This window comes from Lissotriton vulgaris, chromosome 3_2 (genome assembly GCF_964263255.1).
Source record: "Lissotriton vulgaris chromosome 3_2, aLisVul1.2, whole genome shotgun sequence".
Taxonomy (NCBI): Eukaryota; Metazoa; Chordata; class Amphibia; order Caudata; family Salamandridae; genus Lissotriton; species Lissotriton vulgaris.
The window spans coordinates 254,849,574-254,860,639 of NC_141690.1; the positions used below are offsets into that span (position 1 = coordinate 254,849,574).

An 11,066-nucleotide genomic window follows, 5' to 3' on the forward strand; every position below is an offset into this window, starting at 1 on the left:
AGTGCCCCCAAGAATTTGGGTGCATTTACTTTGGGAGTTCCTGGGGACTCTGGCCTAACCAGGTCCCCTGACTTAGATACTCTTGTCTGTGAGACTGGCATGGGGTTTGCCAACTTCACCGCTTGTCCCAACACTTTGGACAAGTACAGACAGGAGCCCCTCATCAATGGTTCAAAAGTTGAGGCCTATAGAGATACAGGGGCTAGCATCACCATGGTGACTGAGAGCCTAGTCCCCTCAAGTCAACTTATACCTGGAGACACATACCAGGTGACCAACATTGATGGAGTGCAGAGAGATCATCCCATTGCAGTGGTAAAACTCAGCTGGGGAGGTGTCACTGGCCCCAAGAGAGTGGCAGTGTCATCAAACTTGCCTGTAGATTGCCTACTGGGGAATGATTTAGAGATCTCAGCCTGGGCTGAGGTAGAGCAAGAAACCCATTTTAAAATGGTAAACCTCCATGGTAAGGTTAGTGGGGCAGTGATAGCCACAGCCCCAGTCCAAGATGTCCTCCCTGAACAGGTCAGGAGGGCTGTGCCAGTCACAGCCCAATCTCAGACAGATTCCTTCCCTGAACAGGTTAGCAAGGCTGTGATGGTCACAGCCCATACCCAAACTGAGTCCCTTCCTGAAAAGGTTGGTGGAGTTGTGATGGCCACAGCTCAAACTCAGACAGATAATAGTGTTGTGAAGCCTGAAACTATGGATCACTCCACTCAGACAGAGAGCATTGAGGAGGAAGAGAAATCTCCCTCCCACCAGACTCTAGGAAAGGATCAGCCTCCTCAGGGAACTGATCTGACCCCTTGTGAAGGAACTGCCCCAGAGGTAGTCAGGCCTAGCCTGGCAGAGCCCCTGATGTCAGTGGACCCTTCCAAGGTGGGACCCAGTCTGGAGCAGGTACCCTGCCCCTCTCTACCCTGCCTCAGTCAGCCCAGGGCTGTGGAGGTCAGGGAGGCCCGTGGTGGACCCCAAAGGCCCCCCTGTCCAAAAGAACTCCCCAATCAGCAGATTAAGGGCACTGAAGCTAGTAGTCCTAGCCAAGTGAAAATAAAACCAATTCCTGAGGGATCCCCCTTAAACTTAGTTAGGGACCTACCACAGCTGGACACTGTTGGGCACAGCCAAACCTGGGGCCTAAAACCCCCAAACCTGACCTGTCCCTCCAGTAAGCCAAACAGAGGGACTCAGCCTCCAGCTTTAGGTAGCCAGAGGTTGACCCTGAGAACTCACAGCAACTCAGTCCTGGAAAGAAAGGCACATATGGTGGATAGTGATTGGAGGAAGTTGAGCCCAACATTAGTGGAGTCTCACTTCAGTACTCCATCCCAGCACCAGCCTTTTACTTTGCCAAAACACACCACAGGTAGAGATTCCCTATGGTGGAGACCCTCAGACACCCTTAGGGTGAGGGATTGCTTAGTGGACCATGAGATAGGAGGTAACCTTGTCAGTGCATATACCACCTCATATAGCCACTCAGGCAATATAGGCTTACCTGGTCAAGGATAGCCTTATCTCCTTTCGTTTGGGGGGGGGGGGGGTTATGTAGGAAGGTGGATATCTGACTTTGGTTACCCCAAACTTTTTGCCTGGTGTTTTGCTGGTTTTTCGACTTAGTTGACCTGGGACCCTGCTATTCAGGACCCCAGGCCCACTGCTCTCTCTGTAAAATGGATTCCATGTACCTTAGGTGCATTTACCAATTGGATACTGAGTCACCTTATCAGTCCCTGTACAGTGTACCTTAGGTACTCAGGGCCAAGGTGTACCCAGGGCCTACCAGGGGCTGCAGCATGTATTATGCCACCCCTGGCTGGCCATCCAAATCTGACACAACTGGCTGCACGACAGCTGGGGCAAGGTGGTGTAATCACCCATTGCTTTAGATATAGTATCTTTATATCTAACCCTAAAATGGACACATATATTCCTATCAGTCACTCCTATGGCAGGCCTTAACAATCCTGGAGGCAGAGTGCTTGGAATTATGTGAGATGGTGCTCTGGCATGAGCTGAGCCCGTCTGCAGCTTGCGGAACCAAGTCCTAATAGCTGTTCCAGGATAACGCGTACCATATACTCTTAAGTGCATTATAATCCTCGCGGTTATTTGCCAACTTTGGTATCGCTTTATCAAAACATGTCGAGTAAGGTGTCATACGAATTGGAATACTAACCCCTCGCCAATTCTGGCGACGGGGTTAGCATTCCACCCTTCTAGAGGGACACGACATGTATGTAACTGTGAACCCCGGTTAAAGCTAACTCGAGCCTCAGCATCATAAAATGGATGCTGCCACCACAGACACAAGTCTGACCTCTTGCTGCTGGGAGTCCTTCCAGCGAGGGAGGCTTGGACAAAGAGTTTCCTGTCAGGGGCGGTGCTAGCACCATCCCAGACAGGGTTTTGTGTATCCTGGGTAGGCAGGGCATTAGAGGAAGGTGACTGCAAGTGGCACCCCGGTGCTCACTATGCATCTGCCGGCTAGAACCAGTTCCAGGGGCACACCAGCCCCTGAGCTGGGGAAAGTCCGGCATGGGAGAGTGGTGTAACCACCCCCCTTCCTGGTCCCACCCATGGGCAGGACCTAGTCGCGTGCCAGCCCCTTTTCCTAGTATAGAGATAGGAGCGGGCCCCCTTCCAAATTAGATCATCTTTGAATTCTGAAACTACTTTCTACGAAAGGAACTCAAGACTTCTTCCTAAGATTTCTCCCTTGTGACTAAGGAGTAGTCACCCTGCGTCCGCAGGCACCATCGAAGCATCACGGTCTGCTGTAAGTCTCTCCTCCGGATCAAGACTGCCCAGCTCAACGAGACCCGGATTCCCTGGCACCTCTGACCTCTACCTACATCATCAGCCCAGCTGAGATTCGTGGGTGTGACGAGACCTGAAGGGACCGGCCATCTTCAAAACTGCACGACGCTTAACCAGCACGACCGCCGAGGGATCCTCGAGTGAGTGCTTTGGGGTTTGAGAAGCCCTGACCCTGAGCAACTCCAGCACCGAAGTCCAGCCCCCCAGCATCCACGAGATCTGCGTGGGGTCCTTCTGCTCTTTGCTGCTCACTGCGTTGTCCGGTCACTTGCCTGCTGGCTAGTGGCCCTCCTGACGACGAACCACGACGATTACACCGCTGGTCTGGTTGCCCCAGACTGGCCCTTGCTCCCTTCCAAAAGAGGAGCACCCCGGACCCTCCTGGTCCACTCCAGACGCCATCTTGACTCCACCGCATGGGCTTGACTTTGCCAAGGTTTGTTGCCCCAATCCTGGGTTCAGCATCGCCGACAGCAGACACCTTCGTGGGACAGCTCGTACCTCCAGCCTGGTTGCCGACAACGCCTCCTGGTCCGAGGGACAGCAGAGTCTAGCGTCGCCCACTCACCTGGTCGAGGGGACTTAATCCGGTGCCATCCTGGTGCCCACCTAATCACTGGCTAGTGATTAAGAACTGAGTCCCCTCTGCTCTCAGGTCATCTCCATCACCGATCCAGGCTTGGATCACATCGAACATCTTCACTGGTCGCCTGCCAGCAACTTCTTCTTTCAGGCTCCATAGACTTCAACGAGGATTCCCGACGTCTTTTGAACTCTATGCAGCCGCAGCCCCTGGGCTAGGTAACCTGAGCATTTCGGTGCTCCAACATAGGTTCACTATCTAAGTGTCCAGATCCTTTTTCGTTTTCAGTCTATCTAGTCGGATTCGTCCGATAACAGTAACTTTACAAATACTAGCCTCCATAGACTTTGTCCCGCATCCCGCGTGAGAGTGCACACTCTGCACCCGATCTCCCTAGGCCTCCTGCTCCTAACCGTAGGGTTCAGTAGTGTAGTCCTAGCGATCCTGAAGCCTCTGGATCTTGTTACTTACCTGCTAGTATTTCACATTCCACTTTTAGAGTATATGGTTTTTCGTGCCCCTCGGGCATTTGTGTAAATTGTGCGACTTAAAGTATTTTCGTAAGAGTTTTGTTGTGTGCTTAGCTCCCTGACTCATAAAGAGATCAGGGTAGACTTGTTATAAATAAATATCCTTTTATTTTCATAACAACTTGTGTGGTGTCCTTTCACTTGGTGTTCAAGGGGTATATGTGATGGTATAACAGCTGGCTTAACACGCCCTCCCGAGTTTAGCCTAAAGACTGCTCTTGTCCATGCTACTAGGATAGCTGGTCTATAAGGTTGACTTACAACCAATCATCAAAAAGGGTCGTTTGGTATGATACACAGTGATCACTAGAATATTGAGCACTATATATCAGGCCAACTTCTCACATTGGTGAGCAGCGGTTGGGATTTGAGCTTGCTGTTGTTTTACCACACGTATCCTAAGAATATCATTTGAAAGATCACATACGTACCAAGGTACATATAACTTAGCTTAGAATACTCTTAGTTCTACTGAACCAGCTGTTGTAGTTTAACAGGGCTTAGCACACCCTGACTACAACTCTTAGCAAGGGATCAGTAGGCAAACAAATAGTGTAGGTAAGTGCACCACTTACACCTCACTAGAAAGCATGTCTGACCAAGGAGTATCTTCACAGACTCCCCTAGTGGTCATTGACCCCCCACAGGTCATGTCAAGATATGCAGCTCTTAGCTTCCAGGAGATGAGACAACTGTGTACCTCCAGGAAGCTAAAACAGGGTTCTAACCCTACCACTCCTTTTCTGATAGGTCTCTTAGAGACTTATGATGCCAGGAGGGCTTCTAACACAGACCCCCCTAATCCAGATGGGAGTATGCCCCCCTTAGAGGGAACCCTTGGGGACCCTGACCTCAACCTCAATGGAACAGGAAGTGAAGAGGATCAGGAGTTGTCAGGGGATGAGGCAGACAAAGGTCAGGTAGTAGTCAGTAGACTCACCAGGACCAACTTAAGCAGGCATGAAAATGGACATGGGGGACCTCCAGGCCCACTCTCAGGCAGGTTTAACATTGGGAATGGACGAGTTAGGTGTCTCTCCAGAGGCTCTAACAGATCCATTCATACCAATGGCTCTCATGCCTCTTCTCAAAGAGGGATGACATCCCCTCGGAGAAGAGAGCATGAAGCTAAGATGAGGGAAGTCAATCTGAGGATTGAGAGGGAAGAACTTGCCCTTGCCAAAGAGAGACTTGCCTTTGCTAGAGAGCAGAAATTGAGTGGGGCAGACCCCACTGGTGGCAGCATTATCCCTAAAGATAAAGACAGGAGTTTAGACACCTGAGTAAGATAGTGCCCCCCTTTAAACAAGGGGATGACATCCACAAATGGATGACTGCTTTGGAGAGGGCCTGCACTGTCCAGTGCGTCCCCCAGAGTCAGTGGGCAGCTATCTTGTGGCTCTCCTTTGAAGGCAAAGGTAGAGATAAGCTCCTCACTACTAGAGCGGAGGATGCTTACAATTACCAAGTCCTGAAGAATACACTGATTGATGGGTTTGGCTTAACAACTGAGCAGTACAGGTTGCTGTTCAGAGACACCCAGAAAACTCAGTCTCAGGATTGGGCTGACTTTGTCGATTGTGCCACTAAGGCTTTGGAAGGCTGGTTGCTGGGTAGCAAGGTTACTGATTACACAGGGTTGTATAATCTTATCATGAGAGAACAGATTTTAAATAACTGTCAGAACCAGTTGTTGCATCAGCACCTTGTTGACTCAGATCTGACCTCTCCCCAAGATTTGGGAAAGAAGGCAGACAGCTGGGTCAGAACAAGGGTCAAGCAGAACCTGACTCAGAACCAGGGTGGTCAGAAGAAAGCAGACCAAAAGGGTAGTAACAAGAGTGAACAAAATGACCAGAAGTCTTCAACAGGTCCCCAACAAACCAAAGAGGGTGGGGGTCAGGCTTCACTGCAGAAAAAGAAGACTCAAGAAGGCCAGTCAAAAAGATGGTGCCAATACTGTGAGAGTAAGACTCACTGGTTTAGTGAGTGCACCAAGAAAGGAGGGCAAACTCCTACCACTACAGCCCCTAAGGCACCTGCACCCCCTAGTACAGTCAGTAGTGGTAGTGCACCTCCCAAGGGATTAGTTTGGTTAACCTTGGGAACTGAGGGGTATGACAACCTAGTTGGCATACTCACTCAGGCTGTCCTTGTCTGTACAGGGGATGTGGATATATCCCCTGATGCCAGTCCCAATACTTTGGGCAAATACAGGCAGACACATTTAATTAATGGAAAAGTGGCTCAGGCCTACAGGGACACTTGTGCCAGTGTCACAATGGTGACACCTAACTTTGTGGACCCTGGACAAATCATGCCAGGTACAGATTTCCTGGTGACCAATGCCAGCAATGTCACTACCAATCATAGTATGGCAGTTGTTGATTTCTCCTGGGGAGGGGTAAGTGGCCCAAAGAAAGTTGTGGTTAGTTCAGACCTCCCAGTAGAATGTTTGTTGGGCAATGATTTGGAAACATCACTATGGTCAGAAGTGGAGCAGAGGACTCACATGGAAATGTTAGGCTTGCCAGCACATGTCCTTGCTGTGACTAGGTCACAGGCCAAAAGATGCCCCACTGAACAGGTGCTGGATCCTGGAACAATGGACCAGACACCTCCCAAGAGAAGGAGCAGTAGGGTTAAGGCATTGCCTTCCCCCTTGCCCCAGGTTGTGGATCAATTCTCAGAGGAGGCTGACCTCAAGGAACTGAGGGAAACTGAGCCTAAAGAGCTTGAACCTGATCAGGTTGAGTTTCTGGGCTCAGGGGGACCCTCCAGTGAAGACCTGGGGAAGGCACAGTTAGACTGCCCTTTACTTGAACCCCTCAGACAGCAGGCTGCTGCTGAGGCTGCAGGGAACGCCACAGGTACCCACAAGGTATACTGGGATGATGGACTCCTGTACTCTGAGTCAAGAGACCCCCAAACCTGGTGCAACCAGGAGGCTGGTCATTCCTTTGTCTCAGAGGGGTTTCCTTCTTACCTTGGCCCATGAGATTCCCCTTGCAGGACACTTAGGCCAGAACAAGACTTGGGACAGGCTTGTCCCACACTTTCACTGGCCTCACATGAATGAAGATACCAAGGAGTTTTGTCGCTCCTGTGTCACTTGCCAAGCCAGTGGTAAGTCAGGTGGCACAACAAAGGTACCCATTATACCACTACCTGTGGTGGGGGTACCCTTTGAGAGAGTGGAGATTGACATTGTTGGCCCAATGGAACCCCAGACAGCATCAGGGCACAAGTTTATACTGGTGGTGGTGGACCATCCCACCAGGTATCCCTAAGCTATTCCCCTTAGGACCACTACAGCACCTGTTGTGGTAAGAGCCCTAGTTGGAGTGTTCTCCAGAGTAGGCTTCCCTAAGGAGGTTGTCTCTGACAGAGGTGCAAACTTCATGTCAGGATATCTGACTGCAATGTGGAAGGAATGTGGTGTCAACTATAAGTTCACCACACCCTATCACCCACAGTGCAATGGGCTTGTTGAGAGATTCAACAGGACCCTCAAAGGGGATGATTCATGGACTACCTGAAAAGCTCAGGCGTAGATGGGATGTCCTGATACCCTGCCTCTTGTTTGCTTACAGAGAGGTCCCACAGAAGGGGGTTGGCTACAGCCCTTTTGAACTTCCGTTTGGGCATCCTGTAAGAGGACCCCTTTGTTTGGTGAAGGAAGGATGGGAGAGACCTTTCAAAAAGCCTGCAGCCAACATTGTGGACTATGTACTTGGTCTCCGCTCCAGGATGGCTGAGTACATGGAGAAGGCATCTAAAAACCTTGAGGCCAGCCAAGAATTACAAAAAGCTTGGCATGACCAAAAGGCTGTCCTGACTGTGTACAAGCCTGGACAGAAGGTGTGGGTGCTGGAGCCAGTGGCCCCAGCAGCACTCAAAGACAAATGGTCTGGGCCCCACACAATCATTGAGCAAAAGGGAGAGGTCACCTACCTGGTGGACCTTGGAACTCCCAAGAGCCCCCTCAGGGTGCTCCATGTAAACAGGCTCAAAGCATATGTCTCTCACAAAAACAGGAGCCAAGGGGGAAACAGAGACAGGCCGCCCCCCACTCAAAAATCTCTATTACAATAATGGCCTGCTCCTCATCAGCTCAAAGGCTAAACAAGTGGAAAAAAGGTTTATTCTTGTGGTAGAGAGATTATTTGGCTTCTATCCACAGTTTTACACAACGTTGTGATGTTCAATCTGGCAATGTTGCCAGCATGTGTGTGTGTATGTCAGTGTCACCACCTTACTACATGTATGTCCTCCCATCCAAGCGTGAAAAAAGGGGAGGGGAGGTTGACAGTGTCTCACGGAAGCAACACCAAGGAGAGGATTATATCAGACTGGTACTCGCCTGATTCCTCACTTCTCATCATTGACTACTGTCAACCTTTTAAAGAAAATTGGGAGAAAAATAAACAAAGAAAGTGCATATAGGTCCAACAACCGTGAGGTGTTGTGAGTGCTGGAAACCCAGTGTGATATTGTTGTGCTCAAATACGTGAAAAAACAAAATACCACGCTAAAACGAGTGAAACTAACTTGCAACTCACAACTTTATTCTGTGCTGTTAGTTCACTCTGATTAAAAGTCAACCGACATGTTTCATCACTTTGTTTTTAGTGATTTCTTCAGGGTTTTGTTGGTGGGTCAGCGTTTAGCATGCACCTTTCACAAGTCTTCCCTTATTGTACCTGTAGTTCATGGTGGGACACAACAGACACACACAAATATTAAAAGTCTCAGCAATAGACACCGAGCCCAGTGCTCACTGACATATGACAATTTTCAGCATATGTCGACAGGAAGGACATGAGCTTGCTCATGGCCACAGATGAGGGACAGGAGGAGGAGAGTGACCCTCTCCCAGACCTGCTCACTCAGAACCCTGATGATGGGTCAGTAGATGGTGTTGTCTTTTGTGGCAGCCTCTCTGAGCATCAACAAAAGTATTGCAAACAAGTTCTTCAATCCTTTGGACATATGTTCTCTCTGACACCCAGTCAGACCAATTGGTGTACCCATGAGGTTGACACTGGGGACAGTCTGCCATTTAAGAGTAAAATCTACAGACAGCCTGATCATGTCAGAGACTGCGTCAAGACAGAAGTGCAGAAAATGTTGGAGCTGGGAGTCATTGAGCCCTTGGGCTAGTCCAGTAGTTCTAGTGCCAAAGCCTCACACCCAGGGTGGTAAGAAAGAGATTGGTTTTGCGTAGACTACAGAGGCCTCAATGCAGTCACTAAGACTGATGCCCACCCAATACCAAGGGCAGATGAACTTATAGATAGATTGGCTTCTGCCAACTACTTAAGTACATTTGACCTGACAGCTGGGTTTTGGCAAATCAGGTTAGCTGAGGAGGCCAAACCCAAAACAGCATTTTCAACCCCTGGTGGGCATTATCAGTTTGTGGTAATGCCCTTTGGTTTGAAAAATGCTCCTGCCACCTTCCAAAGGCTGGTGAATCAAGTTCTCACTGGGTTGGATGACTTCTGTGCAGCATATCTTGATGATATAGATGTCTTTAGCTCCACCTGGGAGGATCACCTGGTCCACCTGAGGAAAGTGTTAGAGGCACTGCAGAAGGCAGGTCTCACTATCAAGGCCACTAAGTGCCAGATAGGGCAGACACAGGTTGTATACCTGGGCCACCTTGTAGGTGGAGGCCAGGTTCAGCCATTGGAGAGCAAGATACAGGCCATCAAGGACTGGGCTCCTCCAACCACTCAGACTCAGGTTCGAGCTTTCTTGGGCCTGACTGGATATTACAGCAAATGTGTCAGAAATTATGGATCTATTGTGACTCCACTTAATGACCTGACAAGTAAAAAGATGCCAAAGAAAGTTCAGTGGACAGCAAGCTGTCAAAAAGCATTCGATGACCTAAAGCAGGCCATGTGCACAGCACCTATCCTAAAGAGTCCAGACTACTCCAAAACATTCATTGTCCAAACAGATGCTTCTGAGTTGGGTGTGGGAGCTGTTCTATCTCAGCTGAATTTTGATGGTCATGACCAGCCCATTGCTTTTATTAGCAGAAGGCTGACCCCCAGAGAGAAAAATTGGTCAGCTATTGAGAGGGAGGCCTTTGCTGTGGTTTGGGCCCTGACGAAATTGAGGCCATACTGGTTTGGCACTCATTTCAAGATTCAGACCGACCATAAGCCCCTCTTGTGGCTAAATCAGATGAAGGGTGAAAACCCCAAACTACTTAGGTGATCCATTTCCCTACAGGGGATGGATTTTACAGTGGAGCATAGACCTGGCACTGATCATGGCAATGCAGATGGGCTCTCCAGGTATTTCCACTTAGAGCAAGAAGACTCACCTGGTCAAGGTTAGCTTATTGTCCCAAAGTTTGGGGGGGGGGGGTCATGTAGGAGAGTAGGGTCTGCAATCCTATGATCACCCCAGATTTTTGCTTCACTGGTTTACGACTTTCCCTGGCTGTGGGCCTGCTAATCAGACCCACAGCCTAGCTGTTCTCTCTCTAAATTGACACACATGTACCTTAGGTGCATTTACCAATTGGTACTGGGCCACCTTATCAGTCCCTGTACAGTATACCTTAGGTATCCAGGGCATAGGTGTACCCAGGGCCTACCAGGGGCTGCAGCATGTATTATGCCACCCCTGGCTGGCCATCCAAATCTGACACAACTGGCTGCACGACAGCTGGGGCAAGGTGGTGTAATCACCCTTTGCTTTAGATATAGTATCCCTATATCTAACCCTAAAATGGACACATGTATTCCTATCAGTCACTCCTATGGCAGGCCTTAACAATCCTGAAGGCAGAGTGCTTGGAATTATGTAAGATGGTGCTCTGGCATGAGCTGAGCCCGTCTGCAGCTTGCGGAACCAAGTCCTAATAGCGGTTCCATGAGAACGCGTACCATATACTCTTAAGTGCATTATAATCCTCGCAGTTATTTGCTATCTTTGGTATCGCTTTATCAAAACATGTCGAGTAAGGTGTCATACGAATTGGAATACTAAACCCTCGCCAATTCTGGCAACGGGGTTAGCATTCCACCCTTCTAGAGGGACACGACATGTATGTAACTGTGAACCCCGGTTAAAGCTAACTCGAGCCTCAGCATCACAAAATGGATGCT

At 49.5% G+C, this 11,066-nt stretch overlaps 1 protein-coding gene across 1 annotated transcript in view; it reads right to left on the reverse strand.

Annotated features, from left to right (window-relative positions):
• The window catches only part of AP5S1 (adaptor related protein complex 5 subunit sigma 1), a 162,699-nt gene that overhangs the window by 101,905 nt on the left and 49,728 nt on the right, over positions 1-11,066 (reverse strand). The window lies entirely within an intron of this gene.